This window comes from Papio anubis, chromosome 18 (assembly GCF_008728515.1).
Source record: "Papio anubis isolate 15944 chromosome 18, Panubis1.0, whole genome shotgun sequence".
NCBI lineage: Eukaryota > Metazoa > Chordata > Mammalia > Primates > Cercopithecidae > Papio > Papio anubis.
The window spans coordinates 38,586,387-38,612,952 of record NC_044993.1 but is presented as its reverse complement, the minus strand read 5'-3'; the positions used below and the strand labels follow the sequence as shown (position 1 = coordinate 38,612,952).

At 45.4% G+C, this 26,566-nt stretch overlaps 1 long non-coding RNA gene across 1 annotated transcript; it reads left to right on the top strand.

The window, feature by feature from the left end:
* Positions 1-8,943: 8,943 nt before the first annotated feature.
* LOC116271289 lies at positions 8,944-25,310 on the top strand. Its single transcript, XR_004179781.1, has 3 exons — positions 8,944-9,040; positions 23,740-23,888; positions 24,270-25,310. It is a non-coding gene; the product is annotated as an uncharacterized LOC116271289 (long non-coding RNA).
* The last annotated feature ends 1,256 nt before the right edge of the window (positions 25,311-26,566 follow it).

Genomic DNA, 26,566 nt, shown 5'->3' with positions numbered 1-26,566 from the left:
TCTGTTTGCATTGCTGTAAAGAAATACCTGAGGCTGGGTAATTTACAAAGGAAAGAGATTTATCTGGCTCACACTTCTGTAGGCTGTACAGGAAACACAGTGCCAGCATCTTCTTCTGGTGGGGACCTCAGGCTGTTTCTACTTCCGGTGGAAGGTAAATGGGAGCTGGCATGTGCTGAGATCACACGGTGAGAGAGGAAGCAAAAGAAATAGGGAGGAGGAGGGAAGATGCCAGGCTCTTTTTAACAAGTTCTTGCAGGAACTAATAGAGTGAGAACTCACTCTTGCTGCAACAAGCGAACGAAGCCGTTTATGAAGGATCCACCCCACGACCCAAACACTTCCTATTAGTCCACACCTCCCACAGTGAGGATCATACTTTGCCATGAGGTTTGGAGGCATCAAACATCCAAACCATAGTACTGCCAAAGCTCTTTTGAGGTGGTGTTCTCCCTCATTGCAGTGACCAATCAATTCAGCTTTGCTTTACCAACAGACTGTTAGTGGTATTTGGGGAGCCAACATTCAACACCTGTGATTAAAATATTATAGAACGACATAACCACCTTTTTGCATTATCTTATTGAGAGGGCACATGGAGGCTTTTACTGCTACAGGAAACTTCATCTTGTTGATTTAGGAAATAGAAGCAGCTGAGGTGAGTTGGAAACATACTTGCTAGGGGTCTTGAGAAAATTTTAAAACCTTCCCTATGACTTTAAATTATCTATTTGCTTGTGATCACTTGTTTAATATCTTTCTCCTGCCAAAACTATAACTCCATGAAGGCAAGTACTGTGTCTTCATCACCCTTTGTCTCCAGCTTCCAGAAAAGTGCTTGGCACATGGTACATTCAGTTGTTGAATGAATGAATGGGTGGATATATGGAGGAAGGGATCTGGGTTACAGTTCCGGATCTGCTACTGATTTGCTATGTGCCTTTGGCCAAGTCCATTCTCTTGCTAGGCCTCAGTTTCCCCACAGGCTCAATGCTGGGTGAAATCACTCCTGGAATTCCACATTTATGTTTTAGGTTGTTATGATTCCAAGGACAGCAGCCACATCTCAGGCTTCAAAGGAGACTAGGTAAGACAGCTGATGACCGCGCTGTTGAAAGCCTGAGATTGACAGTTCCAGGATTCATGGCAATTAATTTGAAATTCTCAGATCTGGTTCTTTTCTCAACCCCTGAGACTTAGTAGGATGGGCAGAGGCCAGGATGTTTCCTATTTGTTGGCCACTACATTTATGTGAAGTGCTGCCTTCCCCTGCTTCCCTCCCTTTCCCTTTGGGGTGTGTGTGAGTATCTGGGTGCACACTCTGTGGCATGTGGTAGTGGGATCCCGGGGCCCCTTTCCTTCTTTTCCTCCTGATCATGTCAGCTGTCCTTCTCAAACCCTGGCACAGCCTGCTCTCGGCAAGGCGGTGTTGTCAGCCATTTACACCTCCCTGGGGATTGGCATTTCTCCTCTCCCTTCCAGAGATATTTATAATTAGGATGTCCCATGAAGAAGCACAAGGGTTGGCAGGTTCTAACCTTATAGGTGGTTCCTGACTTACCAGTTGTGTGACCTTGGGCAAGTTATGTAGCCTCTTTATGGTTTAATTTCCTAATGCAAAATGGATAAAATGCTAGTAGTCACCCCACTAGGTTGTTGAGAGGTTACATGAGTTAGTACAGTAAAACACCAGGACAGAGTGTGGTACACACAGCACACATATCACAGCCATTAGCCACTGTCCTCATCCCGTAAGTGCCTGGTGATGCCTGACTCGAGGTCTGAGCTCTGTGATGGAATATGACTCAGCAACAAAGAGGACTGAACTGTAGATACAGACAAGGGCTTGAATGGATCTCGAAGGCACTATGCTGAGTGAAAGAAGCCAGTCTCAAAAGGTGACATACTGTATAAACCCATTTATACAACACTCCCAAAAAACAGAGTTATTGTGATGGAGAACAGATCAGTGGGGATTAGGGGTTAGGGATCAAGGGAAGGTTTGACTTTTTTTGGGAGTGGACAGGGTCTCTCTGTCGCCCAGGCTGGAGTGCAGTGGTGTGATCATCATCCACTGCAGCCTCAAAGTCCTGAGCTCAAGCCATCCTCCCACCTCAGCCTCTTGAGTAGTTGGAATTACAGGTGTGCACCACCATGCCTGGCTAAATATTTTATTTTTGTAGACATGGGGGTCTTGCTTTGTTGCCCATACTGGTCTCGAACTCCTGGGCTCAAGTAATCCTCCCACCTCAGCCTCCCAAAATGTTAGGATGACAGGCATGAGCTCCCATCCCTGGCTGGGATTTTACTTTTTAATGGGAGATTTGGAGGTGATGGAATTGTTCTGTATCCTGATTGTGATGGTAGTTACATGGTTCTATATATGTCTTAAATTTCATAAAGCTGTGATCCCCAAAAGTTAATTTTTTGTATGATTATTAAAAAAATTATAACTGGGTAAATGTTCTTGGCCTTTATTCAGCAGAACATGGTTACCTTCTTTCTCCTGGCAAGATAAAAAAAGAACACATCTCTAGATGTGTCAGAAAACAGAAAACCCCCTACATAAAGCGCCTCCCAGTAGAGAAACAAACCTCCACGTTTGAAACCTGCTCCAAACCACTCCTGGGCTCTGTAAACAGGCCCAGGCAAATGAGAACTCCAGATCAGAACCTGGGCGTGGGGGAGCTATTTAGAACTCCTGCAAGCTATTTAAAGAGATTTAAATGCGCCGTTTCCTAGTTATTCTGAGGTGCAGCTATAATTGCTGTTCTTTCCAAATAAATCCTTCAGATTAAATGGATATCGAGTGTGTAAGTTCAACGATTGCTCACGGCACGCGAACCTTGTCAAAGTTCAGAGTGAGTCAGTCTAGATTAACAGGAGGAAGTTGGCAAACATTGTTTTAGTCTTAACACTATCATTTGGGGCTGGTGTTGAATGTTTACGTTTTGGGGAGAGAAAACTCAGGCCAGATAAGGCAGCCTGGGGCCACACTTGGGAGTGAGGAATCTTGGCTTGGCAACAAAGTTTTATAATTTAGGGGGAGTCCCTGCTCTCCTCTGAACCTCAATTTTGCCACCTGCTTTTTGGGAGTAGTGTGGTTGAACTCGATATTCTCCAAGGCTCTTTTCTATCTGGTTTCTGGCTGAGAACGTCTCCCTTCTTTCTACTTTTGGGGACATAGTTGCCCCTTCTTTTTCCACTAGCACCTGCCAGTGTCTGGCCTCCGTTTTAGGGACACCCCACCATGTCACTAAGACAATGCTAACTAGGTCTGTTTTGAATTTGATGAGTCTTTACCCATCTGCCCAACCAAAAGCACTTCTCTGAGCAAACTTGTGTACAAATGTCAACAGGCACCACAGAGCATCCGAGAAACATGCCCAGAGGTGCCGTTAGGAGGTTGGAATTATGAGGTGAGCAGTAAGAAGCCAAAAAATCAGGGAGCCACTTGAGCAGAGAGTATAAACATAAATATCCCCAAGCAGGCCCCAGCACTGGGTTTTTTATGTTGATGTTCTAATATGTTATCCACTAAGGGCTTATTTATGCCGTTTTGGTATTCCCTGCAATTCATTTATCTGCATAAGGAAGAGGCGCTAACAGGACAGTTCCTCATGAACAACGTCCCTATGTGATCCTTCATGCCCAGATCTATAATTCATGAGCTGATGGCCTGGTGGCAGTTTCCATAAAGGCCACGCCGGGCACCCAGTCGTTAACGTCCTCACTGTCATGCATGGAATCGAAATAAGCCCACTCTCCTTCTATTCATCACGACGCCCCCGACGTGTGGGCAATGATATTATCCAAATATTATTAAAACTTTGAACCCTGTCCCCATAAATTATGACCGAATGGCTCCATGGCCATTAGGAGAGGGGAATGTATGGCCTTCAGTTGCTGCCGAGTAATTATGTGCTTAAAAGGAAGCGTGGCTGAGCATCTCCCCTAGTAAAAAAGAGAGAAGCTAGGATCATTTGTTACTGCTGCAGCGCTCAAAGCTGGACCGTTCAGGCAGGTCAAGTCAACCTTACAGAAGGACAATTATCTGCCTAGAGAGACCAAACATCTGTTATTAAGTATGTACAGGCATCAAGGCAACATGCTAGAAACCTTGTCCACTTCAAACACTTGGCGTATTCCACACAACACCCCCTTCGCGTTTTGTTACTGCAGCAGTCAGCTTTGAAATATGCCCTATCTTCCCTCCCCCGGCCCCTGGCTTTCATGTACCCTGCAGCTGCTAACGATGGTGTTGTAACTTTAGAAGAACCTTGCTATCTTTCTGTGGCTCTTTAAGTAATAATAATAATTTTTCTGTAACTTTTTTTTCCTCCCAAACTTTCTTTTGCATTTATTAGCTATTCAAGGAGTATTGCTGTGGCAGAGACAACATGATGTTTGGAAGCGCAAGGGAAGTCTGTTCACGTGAGCAGCCGAATGGCTCTTTGATGCGTGTATCTGCAGCCATTTGTAGGCTGTTAAGGTGCAGAGGAGACAGATCGCTCTGTGTTGGGATTATAAAATGGGAAATAGAGTTTTTTCAGGCTATTGTTGTTCTCTGGACCATGTATATGTTAGAACGCTAGGAAAATGGGGAAAGGGACCCTAGAAATCAGGTAACAGGAGGCAGGGAGCAGGTCGTAAAACAAGGCTACAGGCAAAGTGGGTTGAAATGGGGTCGGGGACAACAGCAGGATGAGGACAATGGGGATGCCCAGGGAGATAACATTGCAATCACTCCAGCTGAGCACTTCCAGACAAGAATAAACAGAGTGCAATTTTCCACTCATAAAGATTCAAAGTATAATATCAAGTAAGGAGAGTTGGGCCATGTTTGTGGAGGAGGAAAGACAAGACTCTCCTCTGCTAAGTGACGTATAATAACAGGCCAGATTCCTTTCTTCTCAGGGAGAATGGAATCTCTAGCTCTTGTAGGACCTTGCAATCTGAGCATCTTAAAGACATATGATGTCTGGATGAGCTTCAAAGTAATCCAGGGTGGGGTGGGGATGGGCGGGGCTATAGATGAAACAAAATTGGCCCTGAGTTAATCATTGTTGAAGCTGAGGAACAGACACGGATTATTTTCAACACTTTTGATTATATCTGAAAATTTCCCATAATTAAAAAATAAAATCCCAAGGAACAGAACTCTTTTCTGATGTGAATGATCAAGACAGTCAGGAAAGAATCCATCTTCCCAGGACTGAAGTCTATAAACACAAACCAGGGAATAGGAGCCAAGACCGGCTTGTTGGCATAGTACATAGTCAATGCTCTAATCCATCCCGTAAACGTTTTTCCCAGAAAAACCTTCTTAAAACGCGGTTTTAAGGTGTTTAAAATGCTGAGAAAAGCATCCCAAGTTGCCTTTGGAGAGCCAGCCCTTTTGCACCATAGGTTGCTAGATGGCAAGTGGGATTAATCTCCATTCCCATCTCCCCATTTCATTACGGGAGCCAACCTGGGACGCAGGCCTGGCCCACTGGAACATCCCCTGGCCACAATGATTGGCTTAGGGGAGGTCATGTGATCCAACTTAAGCCAATGAGACTCAACTCTGGAGCTTCCCTTGAAACTATAGCTGAAAGACCAGCTTGTCAGTCCTGGTAGCCATTTTTTGCCATATTTGCTATCCTGAGAGGGGAATCTGCATGAGAATGAAGTTGTTCCAGAAGAAAGCATACATGAGAGATGGAAAGGTTGAGAAATCTGCCCCTGCAACATTCAGTTAAGTAAGTTATTTCTCCTTTTTTGCGTGTTCAGGTAGAGCTGGATTTCTGACACTTGCAATCAGAAGAGTCCTAACTGAGGTAGTAGCAGAACAGCCTGAAGGTTACAGAAAGAAAACACCCAGCCCAGCTTGGGCAGAGGGCTGTGAGCATCAGCCATAGGCTTGAGTGAGATGCTAGGCCAGTGGCCGAAAACCTGTTTCCTACGCCCTTGGGGACATCACTGATGGACCACCGTGTCTTTCCTGGTGAGCCCAGATGTGACCCCAAGTTCTTTTCCATTCTATATTGCAGGCAGCTACTATGGATCAGCTGCATTTGGCACAAGGACAGACCTTGGCCACTGGAGGAGCGTGACAGGGACCCTTTCTAGGAGGACCCGGGGTGGCCAGTGCCACCACAGACCCAAGGACACTTCACAGATCTGGGTAGAAGAATTGAGGCCTCTGGGCTTGGGGGTACCTGATAATATCCTGGGGGGTGGATGGGGAGGCCCTTAAACTGGGCTTCTTGAATCAAGGCAGAGGCTGAGGACCACACCTGGGCTCTGAACGCCACTTTAGCAGCTTCCCACCTGAGCTGACTGCTGTAGATGGGTGTGACTGGTACCAGGCTCCTTGAGGCTTCAGATGACCTTCTAGCCTCCTTAATAGAGAAGCAATGTGGATTCCCAGAGCCACAATGCCTGTATTCAAAAACTGTCTTGGCTACTTTTTAGTTGTGTGACATTGTCCAAGGTACTAAACCTCTCTGTTTAGGTTTCTTATCTGTAAAATGGAGATAATATTAATACTTCCTTCGATTATAGTGAATATTAAACTGTTTTTTTTAGGTGAAGCACTGAGAATAATGCCTGGCACAAATTAAGTGCCATATGTTTGTTAAACAAACAAACAAATAAATAAATAAAATCTTTATTCTCAGGGGTTCAACTGGAGATTTTGCTGAGAGATGAGTCAGTCCTGAATCACTTCTGCTATTTACCCCATTCATTCTCTTGCTTACTTTCCCATTTGTTCAGCACTGACCTTGGGCCAAACATAGGGATAGTTTTATCTCCAGATGACCTCTTCAGATTCATTTTGCTTAGATGGTGCAAATCTCAATAGGGATTCTAGAAATCCACCCAAGGTGCATACCCTCAGGCGGCTTCAGAACAGTGCCCTGGGCCTTTCTTTCCCTGTGAGCCGCACTGCCCCACTCCTTGCCTTGTGGATCTTCATAGAAATGAGGGCTCTACTTCTTAGATCCGGGAAATGGAATTTCCAGGGAACGATATAACTTGTTCAAGGACCATCAGGTGGGATGAGGAAGTCTGGAGTTGCATTCTGGGTCTTTCTGACCTTTCTCTTTCCCTTTCCTTTTCCCTTTTCCTTCCTTCCTTCCTTCCTTCCTTCCTTCCTTCCTTCCTTCCTTCCTTCCTTCCTTCCTTTTTTTTGAAGCAGAGTCTCACTCTGTCACCAAGATTCAGTGCAGTGTTGGGATCTCGGCTCACTGCAACTTCTGCCTCCTGGACTAAAGTGATTCTCCCACCTCAGCCTCCTGAGTAGCTGGGACCACAGACATATACCACGCCTGGCAAATTTGTGTTTTTCTAGAGACGGGGTTTCGCCGTGTTGCCCAGGCTGATCTCAAACTCCTGAGTTCCAGCGATCTGCCTGCCTTGGCCTCCCAAAGTTCTGGGACTACAAGCATGAGCTATGGTGCCTGCTCTGTCCGACTTATTTTTATGTCACACTGATGTAGACCAATTCATCACCAACTGCCTTGCTTAATATTATGCTTTGTGGTCAATATATCTGTCTCTCCCATTACTCTGGGTGGCTCTAGAGCCATGTTTTATTCATCTCTGCCTTTCTAGCCCCTACAAAACACTTGACTCAGGGCCCTCAGAACAGCTATAGACTTGTATTGCCAGGGAATTTATGCAATTGCCCAAAGGTATAAATCGGTTAGCATCTGGAGAAATGCTAGAAATATACCCTGTCTTTGAAAGTCCCACTAGAACCTGCACCATGCATTCCTTTTTGGGTTGGAAGAGGATGCCCACTTCCAACTGAGCTCTTTGTCCCTTTCTCAGACATAAAATATCTATGCCTAGGGCTGAGCTTGTGGGCACAATTAGAGAATTCAGTGAAGGGCGGCAGTCAGAATATCCTCTCGGGGTCAGACTCCTGTGACAGTGGTGCAGCAGCCAGCCCTGCCCCAGTGATCAGTATCTCCACGAAAGGCTGCTGAATGTCATTGCCCAACCAGATCTTATTTCCTGGGAATGGACCTCTCCTCTCTTGATTTCCTGTTCCCTGACCTCTCTCTAATTTCTTGCTTCTGTTTATGATTCAATGTTAAATGTTTTCAGCTCCATTTTCCTAAAGCTGTAGATTTCATCCCCCTCTTTCCCTGCCCCCAAGTGATCGACTGCTGGTCTCTGAACAGCAGGCTCCCGGAAGGGAGAGAAAGTCCAGCCTAATGAGACCTCCCGCTCCTGCAAGTGGCGGGCAGGCCAGTCTCAGTTCAGCCATTTCCAAATTGCTTCTGAAGAGCTTATACATATCTGGCTTCCAGAAGCCTCAGTGTGCATTTCTTTGATCCATATAGTGTTAACATTTTAGACACACTCTTAAGGCAAGAGGTCATTGACAGTGGGGAGTGGGGGAATATATCCAGGCCGGGCAGGGTTCAAGGGCTTGGAAGAGCAGAACAAGCATAGGGGGAATAGGCGGAGACTGGAGACAGAGCTCTGGGGACAGGGCTGACTGCATGTTGGCACCTGTAGTAAGCCCAGGCATCCTCAAAACTCCCTCACCTGGAGTAACCTTTTCCCAAAGAACAGATTCTGTTGAGCAAATGGGACCATTTCTGGATCTCAATGTCAAGATCTACCTCTAGTCATTATCTGCCTTCTGGTCAAGAAGAGGCTTTGGCCCAAGACAGGAGGAGTGCTGGGAAAAATACACTTTGGGCAATGTCCACAAAGATTTGGCAAATGTTTTTAAAAATAATGACTCTTCAATAGCAAAGACATGGAATCAACCTAAGTGCCCATCAATAATGGACTGGATAATGAAAATGTGATATATATATACACCATGGAATACTATTTAGCCATAAAAATGAACAAAATCATGTTCTTTGCAGCAACATGGATGCAGCTGGAGGCCATTATACTAAGCAAATTAATGCAGTAACAGAAAACCAAATACCGAATGTTCTCACTTATAAGTGAGAGCTAGACATTGAGTACACATGGACATAAAGATGGCAACAACAGATGGCAGGGCCTACTAGAAAAGGGAGAGGTAGGTGTATGCTGAAAAACTACTTATTGGGTACTATGTTCACTATGTGGGTTGCAGAATCATTCATACCCCAAACCTCAGTGTCATGCAATATACCCGTGTAACAAACCTGCACATGTACCTTTGAAGCCAAAATAAAAGCTGAAAAATAAAATAAAATAATTACTCTTTTTTTCAAGCAAACAGTTTACCAAAACCACCTCCTGATGCCATGTTGTTGATGTTTGGAGACTATTTGCTGAAGGCAGGTCAACACTATCAGTCAGAAGGGCCTTCTTGGCTTTTTTCTCTATCTGGGGTAATGGACACCGCCTGCAAACATCCTCTCCCCAGAGCTGATCTGGGGATCTGGGGTTCAGTGAGGCTGAGGTCCAGGCTGCTGTTGTCTTTCCAGTTGTGATGAACTGGGCTGGGCTTACAAACCTGGGGACTCCCTCAGCTCTACCCTGTCCTTATCTCTTCTCGTCCTCTCCAGCCTCTATCCTGTCTTCGTAAATTCGGAGTCATTCAGTTTGATGGGTGCCAGTGCCTGGCATGACACCTCTCTATCAATTTGGAATTCCAGAATATTTCACACGTCTCCTGTTTACCCTGTCTCAGGTGATAATTCAAGAAAATCAAATAGAGTTTTAGAGAAGAGTCCGCCAGTGACTGATGGCTGCTATTCAGTGAACTAATTAATGAGCACAGAGGAACCCAACCAGAGAGAAGAGAATGCATGCCAGTGTTGGGCATGATGACAATATTTTCCAGGGCTCATCTCCTGCACTTGAAATGATGCTTTAAATTTTCTGTAATTCCTGCTGTAAAGAGAAAATGTAGGCCATGCGTGGTGGCTCAGGTCTGTAGTCCTAGCACTTTGGGAGGCCAAGGTAGGTGGATCACAAGGTGAGGAGTTCAAGACTAGCCTGGCCAAGATGGTGAAACCCCGTCTCTACTAAAAATACAAAAATTAGCCAGGCACAGTGGCAGACACCTGTAATCCCAGCTACTCGGGAGGCTCGGGCAGGAGAATCGCTTGAACTCAGGGGGTTGCAGTGAGCCGAGATCGCACCACTGCACTCCAGCCTGGGCGAGAAAGTGAGACTCCATCTCAAAAGAAAAAAAAAATGAAATATAGTATCATAGGTTAATATAAAATGTTAGAGTTTGTGGGGAGCAGAGAGGAATGAGAGGGGATGTAAATCCAGGTGGAAGATTCCAGTGGGTGCGAGAATCATCCATGGCATACGAGCTCCCTGCATTTCTCTGAAAGCTGTTTTCCTTCCTGTTACGGGCTGAATTGTGCCCCTCAGTGCACATTTTGAAGCCCTAACTCCCAGTACTATAGAATGTGACTGTATTTGTAGATAGGGCCTTTAAAGAAGTTATTGAGATAACACAATGGTGGGCTCTAATCCAATCTCACTGGTGTCCTTGGAAGAGAAGATTAGGACACAGACCCACACAGAGGAAAGACCCTGTGGGGACGCAGGGAGCAGATGACCAGCTATAAGCCAAGGAGAGAAGCCTCAGAAGAAACCAACTTTGCCAACACCTTTTTTTTTTTGAAACAGAGTCTCACTCTGTCGCCCAGGCTGGAGTGCAGTGGCTTGATCTTGGCTCACTGCAACCTCCAGCTCCCAGATTCAAGTGATTCTCCTGCCCCAGCCTCCCGAGTAGCTAGGATTATAAGCACCTGCCACCAAGCTCGGCAAATTTTTGTATTTTTAGTAGAGATGGGATTTCCCCACGTTGGCCAGGCTGGTCTTGAACTCCTGACCAGACACCTTGATCTTGGGCTTCCAGCCTCCAGAACTGTGAGGAAGAAATTCTGTGGTTGAAGCCACCCAATCTGTGGTATTTTTTATGGTAGCCTGAACTAATACACCTCCCTTGGACCTAGAACATGTAATCTGCCTGGGCATCCTGTGGTCAAGACAAGTGAACATGACTTTGAAAATGAGCCTGGCTGCAGATGGGATAATTTTAGGGAAAAGGAGGGAGGGTGTCTGAGGGCCAGAGTGGAGCTGATGTAGATCCTTGGCTTGTGAAACTCTAAAGGATAATTTCTCCCTGTGTGACCTAATTGCTAACCAATGTTTCCAGGTGGGGTAGGGAGTTAAGTTTTGTGTTCTCTGCCAGAAAAGCTGAAATCTCCATCTCCTCCTGCTCCTACTATAAGATGGAATTCTCTAATTTCACCGTTAGAACTTTCTATAGCTTAAGGCCATGTGTACTAAATCTGTAAGACCATCAGAATAATCTCGGGGTATTTTATAGAGTGTCTGGGTCTGGGCTCAGACTCATTGAAACAGAACATCAGAGTTATAGGAAGAGGTTTCCAGATCAGATGGTGATGTGCCCGTAGATTTGGAAGGCAGCGGGCTTTGGGTGGTAGTGGTGATATGGTGGTGGTGCTGGTGGAGTTAGTCACTCTGTGTTGTTTGTTTCCAAGAGCCAGCAATTAGGAGTGGATAGGTGATGAGGGGATCCCTAGATGACCAGGGATGGGGCTCGGGGTTAGGTCTTGCTAGCCGCCTGGTGGGAGACCTAACAGCCATGCTCATCCTCATCTCTGAAGATTCATAAAGTCATGAAGAACCTTTTGGGTTTTGAGGAAAGTCATGTAACACTCCTAGGTGCTCGTTTTAGAAATTTTAATGCTCTTAAAGCCCAGACCTCTGGGCCTTGGCTGGTCAGAGACGGCTGTACTGGGTGCTGGGTGCTGGATGCTAGGTGCTGGGTGTGCCATTTCTGCCTAGAGTGCTTCCGGGATATAAGGAAGCACAGGGACCCTGCCCACCTCCCCACCTGTGGAGCAGATGCCTGGGGGAGGTCATTGACAGGTCAGTGGTGAGGTAGAGGAGATGGTATGTTTGTGGCAGTTCACTTTGGTGGAGCTTAGTTGGTTACTTACCTCTCCCTGCCTGTTTCCTCTGCTGTCACCTGGGGATATGGATAATTCTTTCCTTGTACAGACCTTGCCATGAGTCCGTAAGAAAATGCAGGTGAAACTCTTAGCAGGGTTTCTGGCTCAGATTAAGCATTTGATGACGATGATGATGATGACAACGATGGTAGTATTGGCTGGGCTTTTAAGTGTCCCAGGGGAGACATTCATCATGCTTTGTCACTGGCCTGAACACAAGAACCTTCCAAAATATTATACTCTCTTCCTGAGTATTTTCACAGCCCAGGAGTAATGTACTCTGTGCTGCCTGCGGTGCACCTCTCACCCCACCTCACCCCATCATCAGGCCAGTTTTGAGGGAGCTGGTCCATGATCCAGTCTCCTGTCTGATTCTTCCCTTGAGAGTCTGGACTGCGGGGACAGAGAGGAAGAATCAAGGCCCACCCTCCCCACGACTCTGATAATGAATAGAACATCTGGCGAGCGGCAGGTGCCTCCTCGGTCGGTCTTATGCCTACTTGATAATAGATGATCTAATCTGTCTCTCTATAGCACTTCCTTCTCTGTGCAGGTGACAGAGATGGAGTGATCCCATCCTTCACCTGGAGGAAACACGGCTTCCCAGGGAACGTGCTCTGTGTTGCAGCAGGCCGGAGGTGGCATCCTGGGAGGTTTACCATGCTTGCTGCTTACAGGCATTGCTGTGTGCAGCTGTATCACGGGCTGGACCACCTGCCAAGGGCAGGGCACCTCCAACCAGGCCAGGAGAAATTAGAAGCTTTATCTAGGTTAGCAAACAGTCTGGCGGCTTCTCAGCCCTGCTATACCCCTGCTATATAGCATTTCTTATAGAAAGCAACACACTTAGTCTTCCTCCCCCTCTTTTAAAATTGCATGATGTTGAAGTATTTCAGGCATACAAAAAAACTTATAGAGAATATTTCATAAACATTAACATACCCATCGCTCAGCTTAGGCATGAAAACATTGCAAACACAGTTGAAGCCTTTTCACCATACAATTCTCTTCCTTCTCTCCCTCAGTGGTAACTGCTGTCCTAAATTTTCCCATATATGATTTTAAAGTTTATTTCATTTGTATGTGTCCGTGGGCTTTTACACTTTTAGAGAATCAATGTGGTCACACTGTTGGTTGTCTCTGGCAGCCTTTTTTCTTTTTTTTTTTTTTTTTGAGACAGGGTTTCACTCTTGTTGCCCAGGCTGGAGTGCAATGGCGTGATCTCGGCTCACTGCAACCTCCACCTCCCGGGTCCAGGTTCAAGCAGTTCTCCTGCCTCAGTCTCCTGAGTAGCTGGGATTATAGGCACGCACCACCACACCCAGCTAATTTTTGTATTTTTAGTAGAGACGGGGTTTCACCATGGTGGCCAGGCTGGTCTCGAACTCCTGACCTCTTGATCTGCCCACCTCGGCCTCCTGAAGTGCTGGGATTACCAGCATGAGCCACCGCCCCCAGCTATTTTTTTTTCAGTATTGATTTGATAGTTCTCCATGTTGTTGACAGGAGTTCCGGGGTTCTAGTTTGGTTTAACTTCCAGCCAAACTGTCACAGCATGATGATCTCCCTTTATTTATCCATTTTCCTGTTAACCGATACGTGGTATCTTTCCAAATCTAATAAGTTTAATTTTGTTAGATTTCATGCACTATAGCAATGAATATTCTTCCATGTGACTCTTTATGCAAATGTATAAAATTCCTGTCTATACAGGTGGGTGAGGAAATGCTGGGTCATGGGAGTCACATGGTTCAGCTTTTCTAGACATCAACAAATTGCATTCTTGAATGATTTTTAGCAGTTTATACCTGCACCAGAGGGGTAAGAAAGTTCTCACTGCTCCACTACCTCACCAGGATTGACTTGTCAAACTTTTAAAATGTTTGCCAACTGATCTCTTTGGAAATGAGGTACCTCATTATGGTTTATATAACATTTTAAAGTGATTTCATACTGCACACATGAGCACATGCACACATGCACACACAGAGAAGGATTAAGCCTTCTGTGCTTGCATTATTCTGTGGAAGGATCCCCTGCGTGAAGGAAATTCAGAGCGATAAGATCTGGAAGTGATGTGGTCTGATTGTGATGGAGGAGGAATGCGCTGGTCCATTCAGCTATGACTTGGATTTTATACCCTGCACATGTGGTCTTGCCACTTTGAATAGGTAGCTTTACTGCTCCAAACCTCAGCTCAGTGAATCTGCAAAATGGAAATAATAATAAATACTTATCTCAGAGGGTGGCTGGCAGATTAAAAGATGAAGTATGTCCAACATTTAGCACAAATGCCTGGCACACTAAGCACTGGGCAAATGGCAGCTGCAAGTCCTCCCCTTCTTCCCTCTCTCTCTTCTTTCTTTTCTCCTTCCATCCTTCCTTCTCTCCTTCTTTCTTTCCCTCCCTCCCTCTCTCTTTGCCTTCCTTCCTTCCCCCTTCTTCCCTCCCTCCCTCCTTCCCTCCCTCCCTCCCTCCCTCTCTCCCTCCCTCTCTCCCTCCCTCCTTCCCTCCCTCCCTCCCTCCCTCCCTCCCTCCCTTCCTTCCTTCCTTCCTTCCTTTCCTTCACTTTCTTTCCTCCCTTTCTTTCACTCTAATGTACTGGAGAGGCAGTTGTGTTGCCTTTCAACACAGAAACTCTAATAAGGCCACCGCATTATATAGAGGGAACATCCTTTGGAGTCCCCTGCTTCAAAGAATAGTAAAGAATGCTTTATAATTAATAAATTGTTTGTATGTAAATAGATTCCTCTATGTTGATATAGGCCACCTCTGTTTCCTAAATAATTTGACCTGCTTCCTTGATATTTCATGATTTTTGTTCATTTGCTTAGAAAAGTTTCCTTTTGGATGGTTCAGAGTCAACGTCAGCCAGCCAATGTCAGAGTTGTGTAATCATGAATTCCCAAGAAGGAGAATTCTAGATCCAGAGTTTGCCAGGTAAATGGCTGCTGGCAGACAGTTCACAGGAGAAAAATCTGTCTAGAAATTACTGGTTTGTTTTTGTTTTGTTTTTGAGACAGTGCTGCTCTGTTGCCCAGGCTGGAATGAGCTGGTGCAATCTCGGGTCACTGCAGCCTTGACCTCCCAGGTTCAAGCAATTCTCCTGCCTCAGTCTCCCGAGTAGTGGGGAATACAGGCATGTGTCACCACACATGGCTAATTTTTGTATTTTTTTATCAGAGATAGGGTTTCCCATATTGGCCAGGCTGTTCTCGAACTCCTGACCTCAAGTCATCTGCCCGCCTTGGCCTCCCAAAGAGCTGGGATTACAGGCTACTGGCTTGTATTTCTATAACTCCATTCTGGTCTATGCTTGAGACCAATTGTCACCTGAAGGAGTTATGCCTGGTTCCAGATCTGTGCTAAGTGATGTCTGTATTTCATAAATGTGCTTGAATTCTATGCTTTTCATTACAAACTGGGATGCCACCATTTACTGTATCTTCCCCTGTGCTCACATCTCTGACCAAGGCAGCAGGCCTTCAGCAGACAAATAATTAACTTTCAGAGTTAAAGTATACAAGAGCACAATTAATTAATTTGATAATTTTAAAATCTATGTTGTACATTAACCCATCTTAGTCTTTAGCCATAACACAAACACACACATGCACACATTTGCACACACAATCATGCACACACACCAACTAATTTGATGAATTTCCACTGGGTGCCCACTCTCCCAAGCTTCCTCAAGTACTGGACAAACAAACCCTTTTCTAGCCTCTCAGAGCTCATGATATAAGCGGGGAGACAGACATTAATTAGATCATCTACAAAGAAAAATACAATCTCAAATTGTGCTACATGTCAGGAAGTACCAAGAAAGGGGCACTGAGTGAGCAAAATAGCATGGACACACTTTGGATGGGATGGTAGCGAAAGCCTCAATGGGGAGTGATTGAGATGGAGAGGGTGAGAAGGGGGCAGCCATTGGAGGGATGAGGGAGAAAGCTTCCAGGCAGAGTGAAGGGATGAGCCAAGGCCCTAAGTGAGGAACCACAAACTCACTGGGGTCGCAGATGGAAAGCCCACGTGGCTGGGCCACTGTAAGTGAGAGGAAATGGGGAGATGGGCAGGGTCAGGTCATGAGGGACTGCTGTGATCTGGGGTAATTTCCTGGTGCTCAGTGTTTGTTCCAGCTGTTGTTCTTCTCTGAATGTTCACATTCTGCCCCCTCAGTGTCTTTGCCTGAGCTGCCCCTAGAAATTACTCTCTACAGCAGTCTTCCCCCCATGGCTAAGTGTGATGCATCCTTCAAAGGTTCTGCTGCCTCCTGTATCCCCTCCACCACCTCTAGGAGAAATGGTCTTTCCTAAAACCTGTAGCATTTAGCTGTCTTGCATCTGGGCTGCTTGCTCTGACTGTTCTCGGTTTCTTTTCAGCTGTGACTCCTACTTGAAGACAAGCATCTTGAGTGTGAGGACCATGTCCCATTATCTTCATGTTCATTCTTCCCCTTCCCTGTATAGTTCCCAGCCCCAGGAGGTCAGTATGTTTTAAATATCTTCTCCAGATAGAGCAACCTGTGTAAAGGCCTGAGGCAGGAGAGAGAGAGATCATAGAACATTTGAACAACTAGAAGAAACATACAAGGGCAAGGAGGAGAAGATCAGATTGTGGAGGCCGTGGAGACCATGAAAATTATGTAGTTTTTTTCTGAAGCATCAGGAAAACATTGGAAGGTTTTAAATTGCAAACTACAATTTATTAAGTTATTAATAACTGGAATTGGCTTCTTAGTGATATTTGACTCTTAATTGGTCCCTGCTTGAGCTCACCAAAGGGATAAATCTCTAACAGTGGAATTTACAGTTCTGATAGTGAAGTTATTTCAAAGGTGGGTAGTCCAGGAGTACCCCTGGAAACACATCATGAATGTAGTTAAGGCCAGCCTTGCCTCAACCCAAGGACAATTATCAGAGGTGCATGGATATGGCTAATTCTTCAATTGCCTTTTTCAAAAATAGTGTTCTTTTTGGTGAATTGGGTGAAATAAATATCTCTCTTGGCCTCATTGTTATGGATGTCACCTTTCAGGCTTGAGCACCAGTTTGCTTTACGTTGCCATCAACGTTTTCTGCAAACTGTTTTGAGTCATGAGAAATTAACCCTCAATGATCTGAGCTCATGAAGTTTACAAATAGCACTGCCTGGCAAATTAAAGGGTTTGCACAGGATATGAGTACAGTTTAGAGTGCCCCAAGAAACTGCTTGATGACTCTGACAATAGCCCCTGGAAAGTCAATGGAGGCATAACAATAAAAATTAAACAAAAAAGTAACCTTCCCTGATCATCAGTGGTGACATGCCATCTTCTGGTTTATGTGTGCCCTGTCATTTAATACTCCAACAATGTAGTGTGGAGATTGGTTATTCTTACTTTTCTAATGAAGCAACTGAGGTTCAGAGAGGGTTACACAACTAGGAAGTGGCCACACAGGAGCTAGAACACCGCCAGCCAACGGCCAATCTTTTCTATGATACTTTCCATGTCTCTTGGGGGCCTCTTCAGCCTTGGAAAGTCCTCTTTGGGTAGAGTGGAGCCACCAACAGGAATCTCCTGGTGCAATAGTTTCCTAAAGCTGCAGTAGCAAATTTCTACACACTTGGTTGCTTAAAATAATGAAAATGTATTCTCTTATAGTTCTGGAGGCCAGAGGCCTCGAGTCAGTTTTACTAGACTAAAATTAAGGTATCAGCAGGACCCTAGTCCCTCTAGAGGCTCTAGGAGAATCTGGTGGATGCTGGCAAGGCTTGGCTTGTGGCTGCATCACTCTAAGCTCTGTCTTCTTCTTTTGTCTGTGTCATATCTCCCTCCATATTTCTCTTATAAGGACAGTTGTGATTGCATTTAAGACTCACCTAAATAACCCAGCATAAACTCCCTAATGCAGTAAAATCTATGAATACCCCTTTTTCCAAATAAGGTAATATTTACAGGTTACAGGATTAGGAACAGATACTTCTGGGAATCATTATCCAGGCTGTAATGCCTGGTTCTATGCCCAAATTGGCTCCCCTCATTCACAAGCTCCATGAGTAGCCAGAATCTGTAGCAGGGAACATTCTCTGTCCCTCAGCTTCCCTCTGGGCCGACCAGAGCATAACTAGGCTGAGGTCTGGGTAAGCATTTCTCCCCAATATGACATAATGTTTGTCTGAAGGTAATTCTGCCTCTAAATTATTTGCAAATGCTCCTCACATTTCCCCCTCTCTTTTTAGGATTCAGAGCCAATTTGTAATAAGCAAGAGCAGTTTGACCCAGATTAAAAGATACAATTAGTCTGTCTGCTTGGAAAACCTAAAAAAGTACCACTTAACAACAAGTTATTGTGTTTTTGACAAAGGGAGATGTCCTGGCAGAACAATAAAGCCCCCACCACTGATAAGAGCCTTGTAATTTACTCAAAACACTCAAGTGGGAAGAGACAGCAGCCCCTCGGAACGTGGGATCGCAGCCCGTCCTGCTCTTGTTGGAAGTGGCCCCCAGAAGAAAAGGTGGATTCCATTACTGCCCAGAAGAGAAGAGATTGCCAAGTGAGGGCTGGGGAGCCCACTCCTCCACCTTTCCCTTGGAGCTGCTAAAGGTTACTTTCCTGGAAATGGGAGCTCTGTGGGACCAAGTATGTGAGGCCACCCTGTCCTGACCAGCCAAGGATGGGGCCATCTTGGGTCATGAGGGTCAGCTAGTCAGTTGTCAGGACATGTCTGTCCCACTGGGGACACGGGCAAACTCTAGGGACTGGGAACTGATGGGCCTCTCTCCTTCTAGGCCTCATCTTCCTTTCATTGGCCCTGACCTTAGCCTCAGCCCTAGAGGTGCGGAGCCCCGGGAGCCACACACAGCAGCTGTATATTGGGTCCTCACTCTGGGCCAGCATTGATGGGAGTTCCTTATGTGGATCACCCTGTTTAAGTCTTACAGCCAGCGTGGGGCAGGAACTCTTGTACTCATTTTATAGATTAAGAAAGGGGACTATTATGGGTTGAACCGTGTCCCCCTCAAATTTATATGTGGACATCCTAACCCCCAGTATCGCAGAATGTGACCTTATCTGGAGGCAGGGTCTTTACAGAGCTAATGAAATTGAAGTGGGGTCATTAGGGTGGACTGTAATCCAGTAAGACTGGAGTTCTGATGAAGAGGGGAAATGTGGAAGCAGACACACACCCTGGGAGAACACCATGTGATGATGAAGGCAGGAGGCAGGGTGATGCTTCTCCAAGCCAAGGAATGCCAAAGATGTCAAGCCAGCCCTGGGAAGCTGAAGCAGGGACTGGGAGCAGATCCTCCCTCTCAGCCCTCAGAAGGAACCAACACTGTCAACACCAGTCTTGGACTTCTTGCCTCTGGAACTGTGAGGCAAAAAACTTCTGTTTTTTAAGCCACTCAAAGTTTGCAGTCTTTTGTTCCGGAATCTCTAGGAAACTAATGCATGGGGCTAAGAAGGTAACTTCCTGGAGCAGACACGGACAACTGGCTGACCTACGGTTGTTCCGAATACTTTTTTCACTTGTTGTCTTCCACTATGAAGACTGGAGAAACAAAATATCTGTTTTCCCTGTTTCTTTTGATCTGGCCAATGAGATCTAAGCCTGCTGGAAGTTTCTGGGAAAGGTTTTGCTCTCATGATAAAAAGAGACAGACAAGACATGTCCCACTGCCTTTGCCCCGCCCTAAACCCCTCTTCGGTGCTCATCTGCTGACAGATGCAATGCCTCACACTACTGAGGCCAGCTTGCAAAATGAAAAGGCCCAAAGAGTTTCAGAGTTGGTGGCCCTTTGGTGGTTTAGCCACTAAAGCTGAACTTCTTGTAGGTATGAAAAATACACCCTGATTTGTTTTAGTCACTGCAGTTCTATTTTAATACTAGGTACTGCCCAGCACATTCCCAGTTGCTCTAACATCCCATGCCAGCCAGCTTGTGAGTGACAGCGTTCTGGTTAGACTTAGTTCTGTCTCGCTTCAGTGCCTACTGCACAGTGCTGACTGTGGACAGAGCTTGTAGTTTGTTCTCACACTGTTATTAGTTCATTCTCACACTGTATTAGTTCTCACACTGTATTAGTTCATTCTCACACTGCTATAAAGAAATACCTGAGACTGGGTAATTTATAAACAAAGGAGCTTTAATGGACTTATAGTTCTGCATGGCTGGGGAGACCTCAGGAAACTTATAATCATGGCAGAAGGGGAAGAAGTCACCTTCACAAGGCAGCAAGACAGAGAAGAGTGAGCAAAGGAGGAGTTTTCCATACACTTACAGCATGGGGGAAACTGCCCCCATGATCCAAACACCTCCCTCCCTCAACACGTGGGGATTACAATTCCAGATGACATTTAGGTGGGGACACAAAGCCAAACCATATCAGAGCCAGGCCACATTTCCTAGAGCCAAGTGACTTCTTCATCTCTGTCACTCTGAGGCACCCAGGGAAGAGACAAGGGCTGTAGCAGCTGCCCAACCCTGTAAACACAGAAGAGAAGACAGAAACCACGAGAACAGAGTGCACGGGCCAGAGCATTGTCAAGAAGGCTGCAAGATGCCTCACAGAACCCCATTCATTCTCATCCAGCTTGGCTGTCAGGCTCAGGAGTGAGTGGCCTTGATTTTTAGCTCTTTGGGGACTGTGCTGGGAGGGTACCAGAGCTTTCTGGTGGAGAGACATTCCAGGGCAGGGCAGCCCAGAGGGAGTGTCTGTGCAGTAGGGGCTGGACTCAGTCTAGGCTTTACTTTTTCCTTGCCTCTGCCTCCTCAAGTCCCAGTACCCCTTCTGCTTCTATGTCTTCTATATTCCTCCACAGTGCCAAGCACAGTCTTCCATAGAGCAGTAAGTACTCAGTAAATGATTGCATAAAACTTATAAAAATGGGGAGCCTGCCTGACTCATGATGACTCTGACTCTGTTCTTCCTAGAACAGATACTGTTCTTTTTGGACCAAATTTTGGCTGGGCTATTGAACTGGATTTTACTCAGAGACCACAGTTATTGATTGGTTCAAGAAAAGACATGTGACTTCAATTGAGCCAATAGGAAGTCTTCCCTGGGATTTAAGAAATTTGAGCTGAGAAGGATGCATGCCTTTCTCTGATCGTGAGGCTCTAAGAATATAAGGCCATAGCTACTAGAGTTCATGCCCTCTGGAGTATAAAGAAAGATCACGGACAGTATGATGTGTTCCACTCTCACTCACCTGCAAGCCATTCCCCAAACACAACTGGACTAGAATGATAACAGTGATCATAATACTCATTGTTATTTACCCAGCATTTAGGGTCAGTCTGTGCTCAAGATGCTCTCATTCTGGAGCTTAAAGCTGAGCTCTCCCTTCTCTGAGCTCTCAGGACACCAGATTTGCCCTTCTTTTATGGCAGTTACCACAACCTGTGCTGCATTGTTCATTCACAATCATTTACTGGTACTTACCACATGGAAGCTACTGTACTTGGCACTGGAGAGGAATATGGAAGTCTATAACATGGTTTCATATTAGATTAGGGCAAGGGCATGGATGACTGCTGTTAGTCAGACAAGCTTATGCTGAAACAGTCTGAAACAAACAACCTGAAATTCTTAGGGGATTTTTGCACCCATTGGGAAGGGCTGAGGACTCTGCTTCCCAGGGCCTGTATTCCAGGACCCTTGCTAAAGAAGCAGCAGTGTGTGGCAGCAGGAAAAGAGAGCATGGCACACTGAGGCTTGAATCTTCTGCCTGGAAATGACTAATCACTCATGCTCACATTTCATTGGCTAAAACAAGTCACATGGCCATGCCTGAGCTCAATAGGTGAGGTAAGAACAATTCTTCCAAAGGAGAGACACCAAATCTTTGTGAGCAGAATACTGTCTACTACACTTTCTTCTCTTGGCAGCTGGGCAGCATCTTATTACTGTAACCTTCCCAGTGGCCACCCTGGCACTTTGCACCTAATGAGTAATATGTTAGTTTGTTTTTGCATTACTATAAAGGAACACCTGAGGCTGGGTAATTTATAAAGAAAAGTGGTTTATTTGGGCTCACAGTTCTGCAGTCTGTACAGGAAGCATGGTGCTGGCCTCTGCTTCTGGTGAGGCCTCAGAATGCTTCCAATCATGGTGAAAGGCAAAGGGAGAGCCAGAGTATCACAGGGTGAAAGGAGGAGCCAAACAGAGATGGGGAGGTGCCACACTCTTTTAAACAACCAGATCTTGTGTGAACTCAGAGCCAGAACTCACTCATTATCTGAGGACAGCACCCAAATTCATGAGGAATTTGTCCCCATGACCCAAACACTTAGCATGAGACCCACCTCCAACACTGGGGATTACATTTGAACATGAGATCTGGAGAGGACAAAACATCCAAGCCGCATCCAACACTCAAGGATTATATGCCCTCTTTCCTTTGTACCACTTATCACAATTGTAACTAACACTCAGGCCACCGTATGTTTAATGTCTGTCTCACCCACTGCACTATAAATGGCCTCAGGGAAAGTCAATGTCTGTCTGCTGTTAAAGTAATTTAACTATACTTAAATAAAGTATAGATTAATTGTTGTAACCCAGCATTTAATATCTGATGCATCCTAATACCAGTGAATGCTTGTTCACAAATATATGAATGAATAGAGAAAGAAGCCATGAGGGCATTGACACCTGCTTCATTCATTTGCTATTCCAGCTGTGGCATATGCCAGGTCCTGTTTCAGGTCCAGAGATGGAGAAGTGATTTGCACCCCATTGTCCCATCCTCCTGGAGCTGGTGGCTTGCTCAGGATCAAATCCAGCCTGCATCTCATGTAACCAAATGAAATTGTCAATCATGAGCTGCTTTTGACCAATAAAAATGGCAATTTCATATGGGTCATCCCAATCCGAAACATATGAAAGCTCTGTTTGAAGCCGGGAGCCCACCTATTATTCAGTGTTTCCCTATCTTCACAGCGTCCTCCTAGCCCCCAATGCACATTCATAGAATTCTAGAATATAAAAATCTCTGGACAGAATATCCTCCAAGTCCTAAAATTCTATATCCCCGAATCAAGCTGTCATGCAGGACTCTCAGGCACTATAATACATGGACTAGAACATCTGAGGGCAAGTCCCCTTCCCCCAAAGCTGACCTTGGCACCTGATGCATCTGGGAACCCCAAAGGGGGGTCCCAGGCCTCAGGCCCTGCACACGCTGCCGCGTGCAGTGTCGTCTACGGGGCCTGTGCCCGTGGCATTGATCCCTCTGCTAACTAGATGAGAAATTGCAGCAGGCTTTCCTTGCATGGCTTTTCCATGTATCTCTGTCAAAGCCGGTTTACATTCTGGGATTGAACTAATTTGTTTCCGTTTGCTCCTGGCTGCAGGCTTCAGGCAGCTCAGCTTTGTTGTCCTGGGTTTGCAACTTGCCAACCTCCCTCCTCTTGCCTTTCCCCTCCCCAGCTAACCACATCTGAGGGCAAAAAGGATTAGCAAGCTCAGTGTGATGTGATTCTGGCACTTGTAGCCTGGATTCTTCTGCTACCGCAGAGAGCTGGGGGTGGGGAGAGTGATGACTTAGTTGCCTTATGGAAGAAAGAGGTGGGGAGAATGAACCTTCAGTGCCCACTTGGGTGCTGCACAGCTGGGAACATCCCCACTCTGACAGCTAGCAAATACAAATGACCACAGCGATGATGCTGATTGCAGTTAATGTTTTCTGAGAATTAGGCGCTAGCCCCATGCTAATTCCTTTTCATGCATTTCAGACTATCCTTTCCATAATCTCTCTCAATGACAAGAACTGTTATTTTGTCCATTTTGCAGATGAAGAAACCAGAACCCAAAAGGGGAAATAATTCATCCAAGATCACTCACTAGGATTCAAGCTTTAATACCTGGTGTGTCTGAATCAAGAATTCACATCCTCACAACTGCTCCATATCCCCCTACTCCCCAAATCTTGAGGCTTACAGGTATCTACTGAACAATAAACATCTTCCCTGAGCCTGAAAATGGTGGAGATGACATGTGGGTTTCTGGAAATTGAAGCAGAGACACCCCTTCAGGGGAATAAGAGACAGCATTTGAGGCACTTGCATTCCTCCAGCTGTCCCCCTATGGCATGTTTTAAATTTAAAGTGGCAAATGAGGAAGATGCTTCCTCAGGTGTTCCCCAAAGGCCTGGATATTGGCCGACAAGAGGGCCAATTTTCTCACTGACATTCTTCTTCTTAATAGAGTAAGTCATTTCAGCTATAAAAATATTTATTTTTAACCCCGCATGGGACTGTCTACAAACTATTTTCATGTTGAGTATAAAACAGTCAAACCTGTAACTATTTTCTTTTTTTCAGAATTGGTCTGCAAAACATCTGCTAATTATTTTCCAAAGCTGAATCTATGCAAACTCTACAACCCAACAATTCCACTCCTGGTGTTACCAGTGGAGGGTCTTGACTACCTGTCATCCAAATTCTTGGTGTTTTGAACAAAAAATTGGACAAAACGCACAAAGAAAGCAATGAAGCAATGAAGCAATGAAAGTACAGATGTCTGTGAACAAAAATTCACTCCACAGAGTGGGAGGCTGGCTTGAGCAAGTGGCTCAAGATCGTTGGTTACAGAATTTTCTGGAGTTTACCCTCCAGAGGTTTCCCATTCGTTACTTGGTTACGCCCTGTGTAAAAGAAGATTTGGCCTGCAGCCATTCTGATTGGTCACAGAAGGTCACAGAAGGTGACCAATCAGAGGGTGAAGTGAAGCAAAGTTACACATGAAGACTTGGCCCCACGACCAGTCTGATTGGTTGAGGGAGGAGACCAATTATAGGTACTTTTCAGTTTTCATCTGCAAGGCAGTGCAAAGGGAGTAGCCTCTGATCCTTTCGTTACTTGGGTGTAGAAAGCTGGGGTTTTCCTTTGGATTCAGTTCTAGGAAGTCAGCACAAATCAGCATTAGGTTCCCTGTCTCCAGACTCTATTCTGCCTCATTGGGTAAATACCAGATAGAAATGAGCATGTGTTCAACTAAGAGAGACCTTCAGAGCGGTGCTTACAGCCCCAAATCAGAAACACTGCAAAGTCCCTGGGCTGGGAAGTAAATTATGGTAGAGTCACATGGTGGACTACTGCACTGCAATGAGAAGGAGCAATCTTCAGACCAATCCAGGGACATGGAAGGATCTCACATCCATGATGTTGACTAGGTAGAAAGAGTAGGACAAAGATACATGCATCCTGTATGATTTGATGCTTGTGATGTTTAAAAACAGGCTAACTCTAACCCTAACCCTTTGCTCACGAATGCTTTTTGCTTGTTTGTTTGTTTGAGACAGGGTTTTGCTCTGTTGCCCAGGCTGGAGTGCCGTGGTGCAATCTTGGCTCACTACAACCTCTGCCTCGCAAGCTCAGGTGATCCTCCCACCTCAGCCTCCCAAGTAGCTAGGACTACAGGGGTGCACCACCGTATCCAGCTAATTTTTTTGTTTTTAGTAGCGATAGAGTTTGCTCATGTTGCCCAGGCTACTAATGTGTTTTTAATTATCTTTCTCTCCCCTGCCTTGCCTCCCCATCCCTCTTCCTCACCTGTGCTTCCTGGAATGACCTCCCAGGTAATGTCCCTGCACCAGCTCTTATCTCAGAGTCTGCTTGTGGGGCCTCGGGAACTGAGACAGTGCACAATTTTTGTCTTTGGTATGTCAGTGATTCATCATTTGGCTCCATCTAGCACCTCCATGCGCCTAGGGACTTTGTCTTGTTCATTGATGTGTCCCAAGTGCCTGGAACAGTGCCAGGCAGATTATTGACACTCAGTAAGTACTCCTTAGATGTTGAAGAAAATATGCAGACATAGCCAGGAGGCCAAGATCTAGAAAGCATCAAGCTGCCCAGAAGCTGTTTCACTCAAACAAAAGGGAACAGGGTCATGTTGATGGAGGCCTGTGAGGTGTGTGTGAGTGTGTATATGTGTATATATACACACATATATATATTCTGATCTCGCAATGGCTCTTACAATAGTTATTGTCTTAACAACACAGATAGGATAACTGCTTAATTCTTTGCTATGTTGAAGCTTAGTAAAGACAGAGCATGTCTGTCTGATTTCTGCTGTAGTCCCAGGGCTTAGCACCTAGTCAGGCCATAGTAGGGGCTCAACAGATATTTGCTGAGTAAATAAATGAGTGAGTTCAAACATCTTGCCCAAAGTCACGGCTGGGAAGTGTTGGAGCTTAGATTTGCACCCAGTTTAGTTTGAGTTCAAAGCCCAAGTTCTCTGGCTATTCCAGGCTGCTGCTCCAGTGTGGATACACACAGACTCTTTAACTGCTGTCCTTGTCCCCACTGACTTGCTCACGAGCTATTCAGATGAAAATGCCTATTTTTTAAAAATACAAAAGAAAAATCTTCAATGACTGGGTTTTATAAAGAAAACTTTATAAAGTTGTATGTATATATCTATAAAATGTATATATGTTATATAAGGTTTTATAAAGAAAGTGTTATACAGACAACTTCTTGTTGTAGGGTGGGCCCAACCAGAATGCGGCCAAAGGTAGACCCATGATTCTCTTGCCCTTGGTCTTTAAACTCCTGATGGGTATCAGTGAAACTCATCAAACCCTTGACCTGGATCAACAGACAAAGAAAAC